The sequence below is a fragment of the Bos indicus genome, chromosome 25 (assembly GCF_029378745.1).
Source record: "Bos indicus isolate NIAB-ARS_2022 breed Sahiwal x Tharparkar chromosome 25, NIAB-ARS_B.indTharparkar_mat_pri_1.0, whole genome shotgun sequence".
Taxonomy (NCBI): Eukaryota; Metazoa; Chordata; class Mammalia; order Artiodactyla; family Bovidae; genus Bos; species Bos indicus.
In genome coordinates this window covers 39,565,324-39,583,029 of record NC_091784.1, presented here as the reverse complement: position 1 = coordinate 39,583,029, position 17,706 = coordinate 39,565,324, and the positions used below count along the sequence as shown (strand labels likewise).

Here is a 17,706-nt window from a genome sequence, read left to right as displayed (position 1 = left end):
TAGGGCACACGGATCCGTATTTGGGCCTAAAGGACGCGCGCCGCGAAGGGGCCACGCCGGGCAGCGTCAGAGCTCGTCTCACCTCGCTGGGATGCGGGGGCCGGCAGTGAGTCGCTCTGTCCTCTGGGCCGCGCTTGGGCAGCCTCGGCGGTTAGGAGGATGGAGACGCCGCAGCCGGCGCGGCATCTTCCCCGAACGCGGCCCTCAGGGGGTCTCCCGAGTCAGGGACGCATCCCAGGCGGCAGTGCCTGTGTCCCCGCCCCGCGCCCCTTCTCGCGGCCTCCGGCCGCCCACGCTCACCAGGCAGCCGACCTCAACGCGCGACCACACGGGGACAGGCAGGAGACCACAGGTACACCCCGCCCGCAACGGACGCGCGCTTGCGCGCAGAGCCCAACGCGGTGAGCAGGAGGCCCTCGGGAGGCTCAGCCCGTTGTGGGCGGGGCCTGTGAGGGCCCGGCCCGGCCCGCGCCCCCACAACATCCCCCTCACTCACAAGGAGCCAGTCCCTCCTCACCTCACCCTCGCCTCTCCTCGCCTCCTTCACCTGCCCCTCCCCCTCTAACCGCCTCCTGGATCGCCCCAGCCCCAACTCCTCTGCGTCACCCTTCAGCCCCACCTGGAGGTGAGGGGCCTCCTCGCAGCCACCAGCGAGGGAGAGATTTAACAACACAGGTGAAAAGTTAAATTAGCCCAGCCAAGCAACTTTTAAAAACATGAATGAAAAAGAAGGGAGGGGGCAAATTTTAAGACGCAGTACACGACAATCGAAGGTAAATACAAATGCACACGAAGGAAGGGGAAAGAGCATCTCACACATTCTTCCAGAGATGACCGTCCTGAACCGTTCAGTTCAGTTCAGTCCCTCAGTGTCTGACTCTTTGCGACCCCAGCACACCAGGCTCTCTGTCCATCACCAACTCCCAGAGTCCACCCAACCCATGTCCATTGTGTCAATGATGCCATCCAACCATCTCATCCTCTGTTGTCACCTTCTCCTGCCCTCAGTCTTTCCCAACATCAGGGTCTTTTCCAGTGAGTCAGCTCTTCGCATCAGGTGGCCAAAGTATTGGAGTTTCAGCTTCAACATTAGTCCTTCCAATGAGCACCCAGGACTGATCTCCTTTAGGATGAAGTGGTTGGATCTCCTTGCAGTCCAAGGGACTCTCAAGAGTCTTCTTCAACATCACAGTTCAAAAGCATCAATTCTTCTGCACTATGATTTTTCCAGTAGTCATGTATGGATGTGAGTTGGACTGTGAAGAAAGCTGAGCGCCGAAGAATTGATGCTTTTGAACTGTGGTGTTGGAGAAGACTCTTGAGAGTCCCTTGGACTGCAAGGAGATCCAACCAGTCCATTCTGAAGGAGATCAGTCCTGGGTGTTCTTTGGAAGGACTGATGCTAAAGCTGAAACTCCAATACTTTGGCCACCTCATGCGAAGAGTTGACTTATTGGAAAAGACTGATGCTGGGAGGGATTGGGGGCAGGAGGAAAAGGGGATGACAGAGGATGAGATGGCTGGATGGCATCACCAACGTGATGGACGTGAGTTTGAGTGAACTCCAGGAGTTGATGATGGACAGGGAGGTCTGGCGTGCTGCAGCTCATGGAGTCGCAAAGAGTTGGACACGACCAAGTGACTGAACTGAACTGAAGCTTTCTTTATAGTCCAACTGTCATATCCATACATGACTACTGGAAAAAAACATAGCTTTGACTAGATGCACCTTTTTTGGTAAAATAATGTCTCTGCTTTTCAATATGCTGTCTAGGTTGGTCATAACTTTCCTTCCAAGGAGTAAGGGTCTTTTAATTTCATGGCTGCAATCACCATCTGCAGTGATTTTGGAGCCCAGAAAAATAAAGTCAGACACTGTTTCCCCATCTATTTGCCATGAAGTGATGGGACCGGATGTCATGATCTTAGTTTTCTGAATGTTGAGCTTTAAGCCAACTTTTTCACTCTCTTCTTTCAATTTTCATCAAGAGGCTCTTTAGTTCTTCTTCACTTTCTGCCATAAGGGTGGTGTCATCTGCATATCTGAGGTTATTGATATTTCTCCCGGCAATCTTGATTCTAGCTTGTGCTTCATCCAGCCTAGGGTTTCTCATGATGTACTCTGCATATAAGTTAAATAAGTAGGGTGACAATATACAGCCTTGACGTACCCCTTTTCCTATTTGGAATCAGTCTTTTATTCCATGTCCAGTTCTAACAGTTGCTTCCTGACCTGCATACAGATTTCTCAAGAGGCAGGTCAGGTGGTCTGGTATTCCCATCTCTTTCAGAATTTTCCACAGTTTATTGTGATCCACACAGTCAAAGGCTTTGGCATAGTCAATAAACCATTAGGCGTGTGTATTTCTGACAGTTTTACTATAAAGAAAAAATTCTAAAGGATCATGAGGAGTCAGAGAACCGACCTAAGACAGGGTATTTAACACTTTACCACATGGTAAAAGGGCTTGAAGATTGATGGGAAGTAGTCTATGTACTGTGTTTTCTGGGGTTGCAGGAATTGGGTTATCGCTCAGACACGAGCTTATCTAAGGAAATATAAGTACTTAATTATTAACGTTGAACAGTAATATCCTCTGTGCCAAGAAAAGCTACTTACTTGTTTCTCTCTCACACAAACTTGTTTTCCTGGGAAAATTTCCCAGGCAATTCCAAAGGATTTGAAGGTGAAAGTGAGCGTGTTAGTCACTCAGTCTTGTCCGACTCTTTGGGACCCCACTAGGATCCTCTGTCCATGGAATTCTCCAGGCAATTTAAACCAATGCAAAATGGGAATTACAGGGAATTTGGAGAAATTATCATGCAAGCATCCTATTTAACACTGAAATTAGAATTGGCTTGGCTGTCAATAGGATTTTGGGACTATTTTTTAAGATAAAAATGCACTTTTAAAGAATAGAAAAAACAGATTTCAGAAAAACTAAGAAATTTTACTTTTACTTGCAAGTCATTTGATTCCTATACTTCTCCCCTTTCTATGTAGGTGGTAATATTGCCTGCTTAGTAAGAAATTCCTTTCTTAAAACTTTCCTCTGAGCCTCCATGTTTGTATTGATAACAACAGTAAGAAATAACACATTTTGAGCCTTACCACTAACAGGCCAAGAGCTGTTATAAGTTTCCACTTGTTTGATACTAACAGCACAGCTGGGAGGTAGCCATTCTGTTGAGGCAACAGAGGCACAGTTTTATTGAGGTAGGAGTGACATACAGTGTATTGAATGTGTACAGACTACACAATTTCATAAGTTTGGGCACAAGATATATCTATAAAACCATCACCACATCAAGATATCTCAGTTGGGAAAGAATCCACTTGCAATGCAATAGACCCCGGTTCGATTCCTGGGTTGGGAAGATCGGCTGGAGAAGGGATAGGCTACCCACTCCAGTATTCTTGGGCTTCCCTTGTGGCTTAGCTGGTAAAGAATGCACCTGCAATGCGGGAGACCAGGTTCGATCTCTGGGTTGGTAAGATCCCTTGGAAAAGGGAAAGGCTACCCACTCCAGTATTCTGTCCTAGAGAATTCCATGGACTGTATAGCCCATGGGGTCACAAAGAGTAGGACACATCTGAGCGGCTTTCATTCATCGCTTATATCACATCAAGATAATGAACAGATCAGAGCCCCCAAAGTTTCCTCATGCTCCTTTATAATCCATGCTGCTAAGTTGCTTCAGTCGTGTCCGACTCTGTGCGACCCCATAGACGGCAGCCCACCAGGCTCCCCTGTCCCTGGGATTCTCCAGGCAAGAACACTGGAGTGGGTTGCCATTTCCTTCTCTAATGCATAAAAGTGAAAAGTGAAAGTGAAGTCGCTCAGTCGTGTCCAACTCTTAGCGACCCCCTGGACTGCAGCCTGCCAGGATCCTCCGTCCACGGGATTTTCCAGGCAAGAGTACTGGAGTACTGGAGTGGGGTGCCATTGCCTTCTCCATTATAATCCATACTTCTTACTTATCCCTAGCGCCCCCTCCCACAAATTCCCAAGCAATCATTAATCTTTCAGTTGCTATAGATGAGTTTGCATTTTCTAGAACCTTTGAATTTTACATGGAATCACATGCCTTTTTAAATGGCATCTTGAAGGCAACAGAATTATTTTAAGGTCCATCAGTGTTGTTGAATGTATCAATATTATATTCCATTTTTATTCCCAAGATGTATTCCACCACATGAACAAACCATTCCCTGTTTACTCATCCACCTGTCACTGGACATTTGAGTGGGTTTCAGTTCATTCATCTTATGTAAATACCTAGAAGTCAAAGAACTGAGTCATATGGTAGATGTATATTTAACAGTTTAAGAAACTGCCAGACTGCTTTACATTCCCACCATTGACGTGTGAGAGTTTACGCAGCTCCACATGCTTGCCAGCATTGGCTGTAGTCAGTTTGTTTAGTTACAGCCATTTTCGTAGGTGTGTAGTAGTATCCTATCATGGGTTAAATTTGTATTTTCCTGGGAACTCCCAGGTGGTCCTGTGGTTAAGATGCCATGCTTCCATTGCAGGGGGGGCTCATAGCATTACAGGAGGGGGTCACAGATTCAGTCCTTGGTTGGGGAACAGGGATGCTGCATGGCACAGCCAAAAAAAAATTTTGTATTTTCCTAATGATTGGTAATGCTGAGTTTCTTAATTACATTCATGTAACTAATTACCATCCATATAACTGCTTGAGTGAAGTGCCCAAATCTTTTGCCCATTTTTTAAAATCAAGGTTCTTTGTTTTCCTATTATTGAACTTTCTGAGTTCTTTTTTTAGAAGTTGAAATGCATAATTAAATTATTAGAGATAATCAGTAAACCTTTACATCCACTACTAGAATATACACAGTCAGCAGAATTCAGTGCTTACAGGCTGTGAATATAATGCAAAACAGTAAAGAATAGCTGCTGAGTTAATTAAATATTTCCATTTTTATTAATTGTAATCATTTAAATTGAAAAGGACTGTATTTGGTATATAATACATTTAATTAGTTCATATATTTATGAACTGAAATATTTATTATCATTCTGCTGTCAGATTATTTTTATTGTTGGGACTTTTTATTTAATTGAACTATGTTTCTGGATATAACTCCTGTATCAGATATGTGACTTGTAAATATTTTCTCCCAGTTTTATCATCCTCTTAACAATGTCTTTTGAATTTCTTGATTTTACTAAAGCTTAATTTATCATTTTTTCTTTTATGGATTTTCTATCTAAAAAGACATTTGCCTAACCAATTGTTCAGAAAATTTTCTCCTCTGGGGACTTCCCTGACAGTCCAGTGGTTGAAAAGCTCTGTGTTTCCACTGCAGGGGGAATGGGTTTTATTCCTGGTTGGGGAACTAAGATCCTGCGTGCATTGTGCTGTAGCCAAAAAGGAAAAAAAAAAGAAAAATTTCTCCTGTGTTTTATCAGAAGCTTCATGGTTTCAGGTTTTACATTAAGTATACGATCTATTTGGGTGGATTTTTGTACCTTGAGGGAGGTGTAGATCAAAATACAATTTAATCCAAGATTCTATAGGAATTCAGAAGAAGAAAACAGAATGATGGAAAGGCAAAGTTATACAGTATTGTCTAAGAATTTTCCAGATTTTATGAAATGTGTCATCAAGCCAGAAAACAAAATCGGTTCTCTAAATTTTCAAAATCCATATTTCCTCATTAGACTACTGTCTTTTATTATTATTATTATTTGCGGGAGTTCCTCAAATACTTTAGATATTGCAAATATTTTTCCCCTCTGATATCTAAGTTTATCTCTAGAACGCTTCATAATACAAAATTTATAAATTTTGAAGCAATCAAATTCATCTTTTTTTTTTTGTCTCATGGCTATGATATTGGAGTTTTGTTATTTCCTACCCTGAGGTCACAAAGATATCGCCTACATTTTGTTCTGCTAATATTATGGCTTTACTTTTATATTCAGGTCTTTAATTATTTGGCATGCACTTCTTGATATGAGGTTAAGCAGGGATCCAGTATCATCAGCCAATTGCCTTAACATCATCTGCTGAATAGTCTGTGCTTTCCTCCTGTTGGTAAGGTAAGTTGCTCCCTCTTTACTATTCCTCTCCCAGAGAAATTTATCAAGGCTCTCAAAAACCTCAGCTGACAATTTTATTAAAATTGCATTGAATTTGCAGATGAATTTGGGGAGAATTGACATCATTCCTTCCAAGTGCATCGAAATACCACTTACTAGGATTGCTGGATTATAATAACAAATGCAACTGCAGAGAAACACTGCTGAGATTTGTAGGTTGTATGACCTCTTCTATAAGTTCTAGTATTTTACCAATGGGTTCTTATATTTTTCCGGATCATGTTATCTAAGAATAATGATATTTTTATCTCTTCCATTGAAAACCTTATATCACCTTTTCCCTTGCATGGACGCTCCAGCACTGTGTTAAATTATAGCAGGATGGTGAACACACTTGTTTCCAGTTGATATACCCAAAGCAAAGGGCTTCCTATCTTGGAGAAATAGTTTAAGTCAAGCAGGTTGACAAGCACTAGGGAAGACTTTCTGTCTCAGAAAATTCTTAAGCCTTCTAATCTAAATGATGGGTTCCAGCCTTTGCCAAGGGCAAGGTTCTGCTTGGTCAGAATTAGGGAAAGAAAAAAATCAAATCCTTATTTCCCTTAGTCACAAACCTATTCATTCACTGGGCATTTCATCCGAAATGTGTACCATTTTTTCCCTTGTCACACTGGCATCAAGGCAGAGGTAGGTCTTAGGTAATAATCTTCAGATCAGAGGGATACAATTTAGTCCCGCGGAGAAATGTATCCGAGAAATGTATCCAAAAAATGTGGATTGATTCATGACCCAGGTCAAATTTTCCTCATCTGTTTTGCTTTGTGGACAGGAAACTCTTATGCCTACACTCTGTTTATCAATGCTTATTAAGAATCTGCCCACACCTATTAGGATAGCTATAGTTTTTTAAAGGAAAACAACAAGTGTTGGTGAAGATATGGAGAAATTAGAACCTGCACGTGTTGCTGGTGGGAATGTAAAATAGTGCAGCTGTGTTGGAATACAGTTTGGTGGTTCTGCAACAAGTTAAACAGAATTACCGTGTGAATTCCAGCAATTCCACTCCTAGACTTTACCCAAAAGATCTGAAACAGGGACTTACACAAATACTTGTACTTGAGTGTCCACAGCAGCACTACTGACAATAGTCAAAAGGTGGAAACAGTCCACATCAATGGATGAGTGGATAACTAAAGTATGGTCTATACACACAATGGAATATCACCCTGCCTCAGAAAGGAAGAAGGGGCTGATACACACTACAGTGTGGGTGAGCTTTGAGAACATTGTACTAAGTGACATGACCACACGACTGTGGTCACATGTTGTTTAATTCCATTTATATGGAATTAATTTAAATATTTAAACAGTTATTAAATTCTATTTAAATATCCAGAACAGGCAAATCTATAGAGAGAGAGTAGATTGGTGATTGCTGCGGTTTGGGAGGGGGAACCAGGAGTGACAGCTTAACAGGTATGGGGTTTCCTTTCCAAGTGATCAAGATGTTTAAAACTGGATGGAGGGGGTTGTGCACAATATGGTGAATGCGCTGAATGCTGCTGAGCTCTTCACTTCAAAATGGTTAATGTGATGTAAATTTTACCTCAATTAAAACAAAAAAAGAAGAAGAAAGAATCTACATGTGATTTCTACTGCAAGGGTCCAGAACATTAGGAGGAATGTCTGGATGAAGTATATATGGTCCAGTGGGAGAAGAATAGATGTGTTCTGACCTCTCTAGGGTTCCTTAGTTTTCCAATGACACTCGCAGAAGAGATACTCCAAGTCTCTCAGATACACAAACAGATCCAGAACCTTCTATGTATGGAAAGTGCAGTATCTGCTGGTCTTTGGCATAGAACTTCACACATGGTCTCAGCAGGGCTGACATATTTCAACACTGTGGACCAGTCACACCCCACAAATTCTGGGATCCACAAGCAACTTTTTAGGGGGTTCCCCATTGACGACCAAGGGTAAGGATATGGTGAGTGGGCATATATACCCCTTCTCACTCCGTCTAGTGTGTTTTTCCATACCACTGAGGCTACAAAGCTAAAAACTTCATTTCCCAGACTTCCTTGCTGCTAGGGTTCTCGATTCAAGCTAGGCTCTACCAGTTAGATGTGCTTGTGTGCGATTTGGTGATGGAAAAAGTAGAGTGGTCTTCCTATTGCTTCAAGCACTGTGCTGGGAAACACACTCAGAGTGGGAGCAAGATCCTGGTTCCTCCCTGATCCAATTTGTGCCTTAAGACCATTCACTTCATGCCTAAAGTTGTCTGTTCCCAGTCAGTGTTCATTTTGACATTCTGACCTGCCTTTCCCCCCAGCCCTGTTCTTCCATGCCTGACTACTTGGTCATGATTACCACTCTGTCAGTTTCCCCCTGTCCCACAGAAACCTCCTTCCTGAAGCTGTCCATCCTCCAGCTCAAATCGGACTGGTGTGTAGCTGTTGGTCTGGGGAGCTCTTTCTCATGGACTGGCTCTGCTATTTCCTACATTCCAAATCTTTTTCTTTCTTCAGTGATTCTTTTCATTTCTCACGTGGCTCTGACAGGGTAATAGGCAGGAAGGCCAGGGGTCTCCAAACGGAGGAAATAGGCTGCAAGTATCAGACATTTTTTTAATCTCTCTCTTAAGCTGCAGGAGGAAACAAACTACTAGCGTTAGATTTTTCCCTCCTTCTCTATACAAATTTAAAAAGAGATTTCTTTTTAAAATTATGTGTTGCCATGACAACACCTGGTTCCACCTGAGCTTAACTTTCTCAGACCTTGAGATGGCATCACCGACTCAATGGACATGAGTTTGAATAAGCTCCAGGAGTTGGTGATGGACAGGGAAGCCTAGCATACTACAGTCCATGGGGTCACAAAGAGTCGGACGTGACTGAGTGACTGAACTGAACTGATGACGACACCTGGTTCTACCTGAACTTAACTTTTCTCAAACTTTGAGATAACCAATGCATTTTTCTTATGGAAATGTTTGTCTTAAGCTATGTTAATTAACCGTGTATTTACCCTAGACTCTGTCTTCAAGTCTGTTCACCTAAGACTCAGAACCGACTTGACAAATCAGTATGTTTTACTCATGCAAATGTTCTCTTAAGCCATGTTAATGAGACTGTATTTGCTTGGAAACCTGCCTTTCTTCAAGATTCACATCAATCATTTTATGGCCCCGGACAACTCACCTTGTGCCAATGTTATCTCAAAATGTGTGTTGTGGGTGAGGGAACTGATGCCAGTCTGAGTTTTGAGACATTTCCTTTCTTTAATTAGCAGACTGCTAGCAGCTATATAAGATCCAGCTGAAGACTAGCAGGGAGGCATTCTTTCTGCCACCTGCTGATGTCTATGTCAGAAGCTTTCTCTATCTCTCTTATACTTTAATAAAACTTTATTACACAAAAGCTCTGAGTGATCAAGCCTTGTCACTGGCTCCAAATAGAATTCTTCTACTCCAGAGGCCAAGACTCCTGGCGTCTTTCATGGCTCAGCAATAACCTTTCAGTTCCCAACCATAGTGAATGGATGGTAAATTTTCTGAATTCTTGCACGTCAAAAAATATCATTATTTGTCCTCATAAGCAGAAGAGCTTGTCTGGATATTGAATTCCAGGTAGAAAATTATTTTTTCCTTAGGGGAAAAAAAATCAACCTAGTAGCATTGAACACCCCAGCACCCAAACTGTGGTCCCTAAATATCAATCCCCTCTAAAGGAATCAGGGCTTTTGGAGAAAAGGCTAACTAGACGTTTTGGGTAGGAAATTTTCAAGGTAAGCCTGGCACATCCTGTCATATAAGGAAGTAAGGAAGCTATTAATGATTGTTACTGTTGAGTAAAAGGACATTGGAGCCAACTTCAAGAGGCTCCAGTTAGCTATAGATGAAACAATTTGAGCATTAATAAGAACAGTAAAAAATGAAAAAAGTACTAAAGTTTAGATAACTCAAAAGGAAAACAATAGTAACTGCAATGGATTAAAATGATTCTCAAAAAATCATCTCTTTGAAACCTGTGGAGGATGCTAAAGAATCAAGTTTTTTTAAAAACTGATAAAAAAATCCACTCCGAGTAGAATAGTGGTTGCCAGAAATGGGGAAGGGGGAAATGGGGAGATATTGGTCAAAGGGTAAAAACTTCCAGTTATAAGTTCTGGGGATCTAATGTATACATGGTGATCATAGTTAACGACACTGTAGTGTAGACTGGAAAGTTGCTAAGAGAGTAGATCTTACATGTAATGGTAACTATGTGAGGTGATTGATGTGTTAATATTGTTAACCTTATTGTAACAATTTTGAAATATATATGTGTATCAAATGATCACATTGTACACTGTAAACTTACACAGTGTTATATGTCAATTACATCTCAGTGGAACTGGGAAAAATGAAAATGCATTAACTTATTTTAAAAAGAAAGAGTCAAGCTTTTTCTTTTTTCTGCCTTTCCTACACAAATTGTTCGAGTTACAAAATAGTTGATAAAGGAAAGCTTCTATTTGAGGAAGCAAGCAGCTAATACATGAGAAAGAAGTGGTCAATTATTGCCATTGTAACCCCTAGTGAATTATCAGATCTGAGCACTAATCATCAATAGTGCTAATGTCACACTAGGAGAGACATCCAGACCTGTGTGTGCTTCCTGGTGGAAGTACACACCACCAATGAAGTAGTCTTTGGATGGGGCATGGTAAGGAACATGAATCGGATTCATTTTCAAAAATGTAGGGTAAACATATTAATGACATGACACATCCACATGCAGTAAAGTCCAGACTGTGGGAACCACCACAGAACAAAAGAGCTCATCTTCCCAACAAATAAATTCCAGGAGGAAAAAAATAAAATTTGGGGACCCTCAAGATTAAGAGAGACATAAGAAACATATCAACAAGTTGCGATATATGAACCTTATCTGGATTCTGACTCAGACGAATTATTAAAACACACGACACACTTACAAGACAGCAACATCTGAACACTGCATGATATTGAACAATTATTGTCAGCAACTTTAGGCATTAAAATGGTATTGTGGTTTGTGTTTCTTCAAGAATCCTTACCTTTTTGATTTAAGGTAATCCTTACCTTACCTTCCTTACCTAGACTCAAATAGCTAACAGATGACATGATAAGGCGGCATCCCAGGTGGCATGAGTGGTAAAGAACCCACCTGCTAATGCAGGAGATGGAAGAGACGTGCGTTTGATCCCTGGGTGGGGAAGATCCTCTGGTTGAGGGCATGGCATCCCACTCTGGTATTCTTGCCTGGAGAATCCCATGGACAGAGGAGCCTGGTGGGCTACAATCTATAGGGTCTAAAAGAGTCAGACACGACTGAAGTGACTTAGCACTCACTCACAAGCAGCAGCAGCAGCACAACATGGTAAGATGTCAAGAATTTGTCTTAAGGCACTGGAAGAGAGAGTGGTCAGTAGGAGTGTAGGTGAAGCAAGTTTGGCCAGAAGTTAACAATGACTTAAGGTAGGTAATGGGCACAATTCATTCAGTATACTGTTCTTTCAAGTTTTGTATATATTTGAAATCTTCCAGAATAAATCTCAAAAGGAGTAATTCCCAGAAGAAGGTTGCAGGGTTTACTTCAGTTATGTTAATGAGAAATCTGTATGTCAGTGTATTTCTGTTTTTCTACAGGGGACTGAATTTTTTCCTCTCTAGAAAATTTTAAAATCAATATTTGTTAGAAGTCTATATTTGTTGTCCTGGATTTTCACAAGAAAGCATCTAGCAGTAGAGTCCCTTCACTCTGCTCAGCACTTGGTGTACCCTTTCATTCTGAAGACCCAGGTCCCTGACCACTAGGGAATTTATTGTCTGTTATTTCTGTTAATTTGTTCAATTACCGTTTTTTTTTTTTTTCTTTCCTTATGGAAGTTCTACTAGTTTGGTGTGGAGACTCTTGGTGGGTTTGCTTCATCTGGCAGGATTCTTTCAAATGTCTGGTGGCCCTTGGTTGTCCCTTCTTGGTTGAATAATGTTGATAGAAATGCAGGAATATCTCTGCACATCTAAGGATTTCTGGAGATACACAAATGTTTCACACATGACAAGTTTCCCTTTAGGAAGAGTAGGGGGTGGGTGACCACCCTGCTGAGGGTCTTAAATAAAGATGGCCTTACTCTGGGACTCAGCAGTGGCCACAGGACTGGAAAAGGTCAGTTTTCATTCCAATCCCAAAGAAAGGCAATGCCAAAGAATGCCAAACTACCGCACAATTGCACTCATCTCACATGCTAGTAAAGTAATGCTCAAAATTCTCCAAGCCAGTCTTCAGCAATACGTGAACTGTGAACTTCCTGATGTTCAAGCTGGTTTTAGAAAAGGCAGAGGAACCAGGGATCAAATTGCCAACATCCGCTGGATCATGGAAAAAGCAAGAAAGTTCCAGAAAAACATCTATTTCTGCTTTATTGACATGCCAAAGCCTTTGACTGTGTGGATCACAATAAACTGTGGAAAATTCTGAAAGAGATGGGAATACCAGACCACCTGACCTGCCTCTTGAGAAGCCTATATGCAGGTCAGGAAGCAACAGTTAGAACAGGACATGGAACAACAAACTGGTTCCAAATAGGAAAAGGAGTACATCAAGGCTGTATATTGTCACCCTGCTTATTTAACTTCTATGCAGAGTACATCATGAGAAACACTGGGCTGGAGGAAGCACAGCTGGAATCAAGATTGCAGGGAGAAATAGCAATAACCTCAGATATGCAGATGACACCACCCTTATGGCAGAAAGTGAAGAGGAACTCAAAAGCCTCTTGATGAAAGTGAAAGTGGAGAGTGAAAAAGTTGGCTTAAAGCTCAACATTTAGAAAACGAAGATCATGGCATCTGGTCCCATCACTTCATGGGAAATAGATGGGGAAACAGTGGAAACAGTGTCAGACTTTATTTTTTGGGGCTCCAAGATCACTGCAGATGGTGACTGCAGCCATGAAATTAAAAGACACTTATTCCTTGGAAGGAAAGTTATGACCAACCTAGATAGCATATTCAAAAGCAGAGACATTCCTTTGCCAACAAAGATTCGTCTAGTCAAGGCTATGGTTTTTCCTGTGGTCATGTATGGATGTGAGTGTTGGACTGTGAAGAAAGCTGAGCACCGAAGAATGGATGCTTTTGAACTGTGGTGTTGGAGAAGACTCTTGAGAGTCCCTTGGACTGCAAGGAGATCCAACCAGTCCATTCTGAAGGAGATCAGCCCTGGGATTTCTTTGGAAGGAATGATGCTAAAGCTGAAACTCCAGTACTTTGGCCACCTCATGCGAAGAGTTGACTCACTGGAAAAGACTCTGATGCTGGGAGGGATTGGGGGCAGGAGGAGAAGGGGACGACAGAGGATGAGATGGCTGGATGGCATCACTGACTCGATGGACATGAGTCTGGGTGAACTCCGGGAGTTGGTGATGGACAGGGAGGCCTGGCATGCTGCAATTCATGGGGTCACAAAGAGTTGGACACGACTGAGTGACTGAACTGAACTGAACACCCAATAAGAGGAAGGTTACATGCGGCTGTTAAAAATGACTGTAAAACTCTCTGACATCCCTGCTACTGAGAATTGGGGTTCTATGCCCCTCCCCTCAAAAGAGCTTTGGCCAATGGAGTATGGTAGAAGTGACACAGTGTGACTTCTCAGCTGAGGTCATGAAAGGCCACACAGATCCTGCCTTGTGTGTAGAATGTGCTCAGACCTGTGGTATCCAGTTATTTGAAGACAACCAGGCCACACCGGGGTGGAGGGCACTGGGCAGCATGCTAGCCCAAGTCCAGGTGTACGATTCCAGCTGCCCAGTCTGCCCCAGCAGAGGTCCCAGACCTCACGAAGCAGAGAAAAGCCAGCCCCACTACGCCTGTCTGAGGTCCTGACCCACAAAGCCCGTGCACACGGTCAAATGGTGGTTGTGTTAAATCACTAAGTCTGGGGTTGTTTTTGACATGGAAGAAGTCATCAAAACATCGGACAGGAAACAGCTTCTACTCTTCTCCTCCATGACCACCCACCTATCTGCAGCAAATACGAATGCATTCTGGTTGCCCAGTGCCCTGTGACCATCACACGTGCGGTAACCTGGTTTCTGCACAGCCACCTCCGAGGGCACCTTCAGAAGGGCATGTAGGCCCCCTGGGATCCCATGCCATGCAGTCCAGGATAGATGTCCTAGTCAGGGCCCCATGCCTCCCTGAGAGCTTGAGCCCTCCAAATGCAGGAAGTCAGGAAGGTGGGCATCTAATCTCTGTAATCTCTACTAAAATTTTGAAAGTTCCCAGGCTCCCCCATACTGGTCAGGTCTCTACCTGCTGCAGGTTATGGAAACCCACCTCCAACTGTCCTTAGAGCAAAACATTATCCCTGTAGGACTTGGGTAACAGCTCTCTCCAGGAGTATCATCAGCCTTCTCTCTCTGCAAATCCAAGCCAGGCTCTCCCCATAAGACAAACACAGCATCTGCTTGCAACATGAAGCACATCCCACCAACCTATCAAACAACACCCCCTCTAACTTGAAAGAGGACTTCTTCCCCCTTTACAATGAAGAATGATGCAAAGAGCCAACTCATTGGAAAAGACCCTGATTCTGGGAAAGATTTGAGGGCAAGAGAAGGGGCCAAGAAAGGATGAGATGGTTGGATGGCATCACTGACTCAACGGACATGAGTTTGAGTAAACTCTGGAAGATAGTGGAGGACAGGAAAGCCTGGCATGCTGCAGAGCATGAGGTCGCAAAGAGTCGGACACAACTTGGCAACTGGACAACAACAACAATGAAGGAACCAAGCTAATTGCTCATTTAGGTCCTCTGCTCTCCCCTGAGCCATTGTCATGGGGTCAGCCCACCCAGGTTGGGGGGGTTGGGCTGCCCCCAGAAAGATGTTTTCCATTAAAGGAGGTGGCTTTTCTATCAGCTCCAGTTTCCAAAAGTGTCAGGCACACAGTGGAGAACCACTGTTTGGGCTTGAATCATGGCAAATCTTGGGCAGGAGACTTTTCTGTGTCTCAATTTCGTCATGTGCAAAATGGGACTAAAAATAATGTGTTGTATCCAATTTATTCACATAAAGAGCTCAGAACAGCATCTAGGACACAGATGCCGTAGAGGTGTGAGCAGCTATTACGCCAGCCAGCTCTGGCATCTCCCTCTCTGAGAGGGAACAGGAGGAAGAGGACAGAAGGGAGGAAAGAAAGCCTCTGGGCTTCCAAAAAGGTACACTGTCCTGGCTTCCCACACCCCACCCACTGCCTAGGTCACCAAGGTCCACCCAAGTTCCCTATGACCTTAGACACAGGGGCTCAGACAGAGGTGCACGTGAACAGAAGTCTTGCAGAGTCCCAGCCCAGTCTCTTGTCTTTGCTTGCCTGGACCCTGGGAAAGCACCCCCTCCCATAGCTCAGAAGGGGGCTGGAGTGTAGGGGAATTCCAACCATGGTTTCCACACTGCAGGTCATGACTCATTATGGGGTGAGGTATGTGTGTGTGTGCTTTTAATGAAATAAATACGGTGGGATAAACAAATGCAAGGATTTCATAGTGGCTCATTAAAATGTGTGTGTGTTCACATGCATACATGCACTGTGTAAGACGGATTTCTCACTGTGGGTTAGAATCCAGTTTTCAAAGTGCTGAGTTAGCAAAGTAGAATGTTTTAAGGAGCTTGAGGACTGAACATGCCCCGAGCATAGCCAGAGGGAGCCCCCAGTAGGGGGTTCTGCTCAAGGATTCTGCTGAATGAATGAACAGAAAGAAAGGAGACTTCCTATTGGCCCCCTGCTTCAGGGCCCTCTGGGAACCACAGGAAAGGCTGTAGCTGGAAACACAGCACACAAGCACCAATAGTGAAGGAGCCGAAATCCAAGAGAAGCCAGGTAGGTCTGGGTAGAGATACTTTCTATCAACAGCCACAGAAAAACTTAGGAGAGGCCACGAGGTTTTGTTTTTGCTTTTAAAAAACCTGTTTGTGTGTTTAAAAGAAATAAATGCAAGCCATTCAGCACTCTGTAAAATGCAGAACCAAGTTAAATGGAATGCTGATGGCATGTGTTGAAGCGGCCACAGACTGCCAGCACTTTCTCGCTGCCCTGGGCGAACATGGCACCAGGCTGGAGTTGGCCGTGTTAATTTCTCAGTCGTGTCCGACTCTTTGTGACCCCACGGACTGTAGCCCTCCAGGCTCCTCCATCCATGGAATTCTCCAGGCAAGAATACTGGAGTGGGTTGCTATTCCCTTCTCCAGGGGATCTTCCCGACCTATGAACCCAAGTCTCTACATTGCAGGCAGATTCTTTACCATCTGAGCCACCAGTGAAGCTGTCCTCCATGGCCATTTAGCTGCATCTCAAAATTTAAGTATGAATGCCCTTTGACCCAGCATCAGCACTTCCAGGGTTTTATCTCATTTCAACTGGTACCTTAAAAATCTACATAACTGCACAGACACACGTACAGGAATCTATGTTGCAGCACTGTTTGCAACAGTGAGAAGTTGGAAACAAACAGCCATTGATGGAGGAGTTTCACAGGTGATGATGGTATATCCACAAAATGAAGATGCTACGATGGGGCAGTTCAGAGTGAGGAAACTGTCAGGTAAGAAAGCGTGTGTCGTGGCTAGATGAAAAAAGCAAGTGGTATAGAGCATGTAAAGCATGTTCTGAGTTTTAAAACATCTCCATGTGAAGAAATGCGCTCCCACACCTGCAACAACCATGGTGTCTGATGGCTGGACGTGGTGGGACTACAGGAAGAGCGTGTACTTAACTCATTCTTGTACTGTTGGAAATTTTACAACTAGCATGGGTTTTGAAATCAGGGGGAAAAATTAAATAATGAACAAGGATCATAAAGCTTTATTTAATAAATATAATCCAAAACTTCAAAATATTTTTATTCCATATGTAGCCAATTAGGAAAAGAAAAAAAAAGTTATAAGGAAATGTTTGAAGGGATTACGTGAAAGGGTGTCAGGAGAAAAGGAGGAGGATGGGAAGATTCAAGAGATAAAGGTTAAGTGGAGACCAGAGGGTGCTCAGGACCTCACAGTTCTCAAAGCGCCGCCTTCACGGGCCATGTCTCACAGGGCCCTGGGGGCTTCCGATCCTCCTTGGCCATGATGCGAGATGCTAAACTGACATTTGTGGAATGAATCAGGACTCCAGAAATTTGGAAATCCTCTCAAAACCAGGGAGGCGGTCTACCTTTTCTTTTCTATAACCATCAGGATTGCCTTATTTCCCCCCTAAAATCAAGTATCTGGCTGGACAACTGTACGCTCTATCAGGGAATAACTTTTCTGAAGAGCCTTTAAGCTCCTCAGGGCTGTCCAGTTTACACTAGGTCTTAATGTCCATCTGCTACTGAAATACTGGGTTCTGTTCTGATGCTTCCAAACCACATTTGAAAAGAGAACTGACTTCATAGTTCATACTTTTCAATTCCCTGGGGAAAGGATGGGAGGGTCAGGTCTGGTTGCAGGGACACCGTGTGGTGAGAAGTCAATGAAACAGTTCAAAGGAAGGTGTCTGAGGTGCAGGGAGGTGAGCCCTGGCCTGGCACAGAGCAGGTGAGCCTGGATAACCTATGTGGTGCTGGGG

General features: G+C 43.4%; 1 long non-coding RNA gene across 1 annotated transcript; it reads left to right on the top strand.

The window, feature by feature from the left end:
- The first annotated feature begins 56 nt into the window (after window positions 1-56).
- Window positions 57-16,125, top strand: LOC139179781 (uncharacterized). Its single transcript, XR_011564140.1, has 3 exons — window positions 57-352; window positions 5,955-6,071; window positions 6,172-16,125. It is a non-coding gene; the product is annotated as an uncharacterized lncRNA (long non-coding RNA).
- The last annotated feature ends 1,581 nt before the right edge of the window (window positions 16,126-17,706 follow it).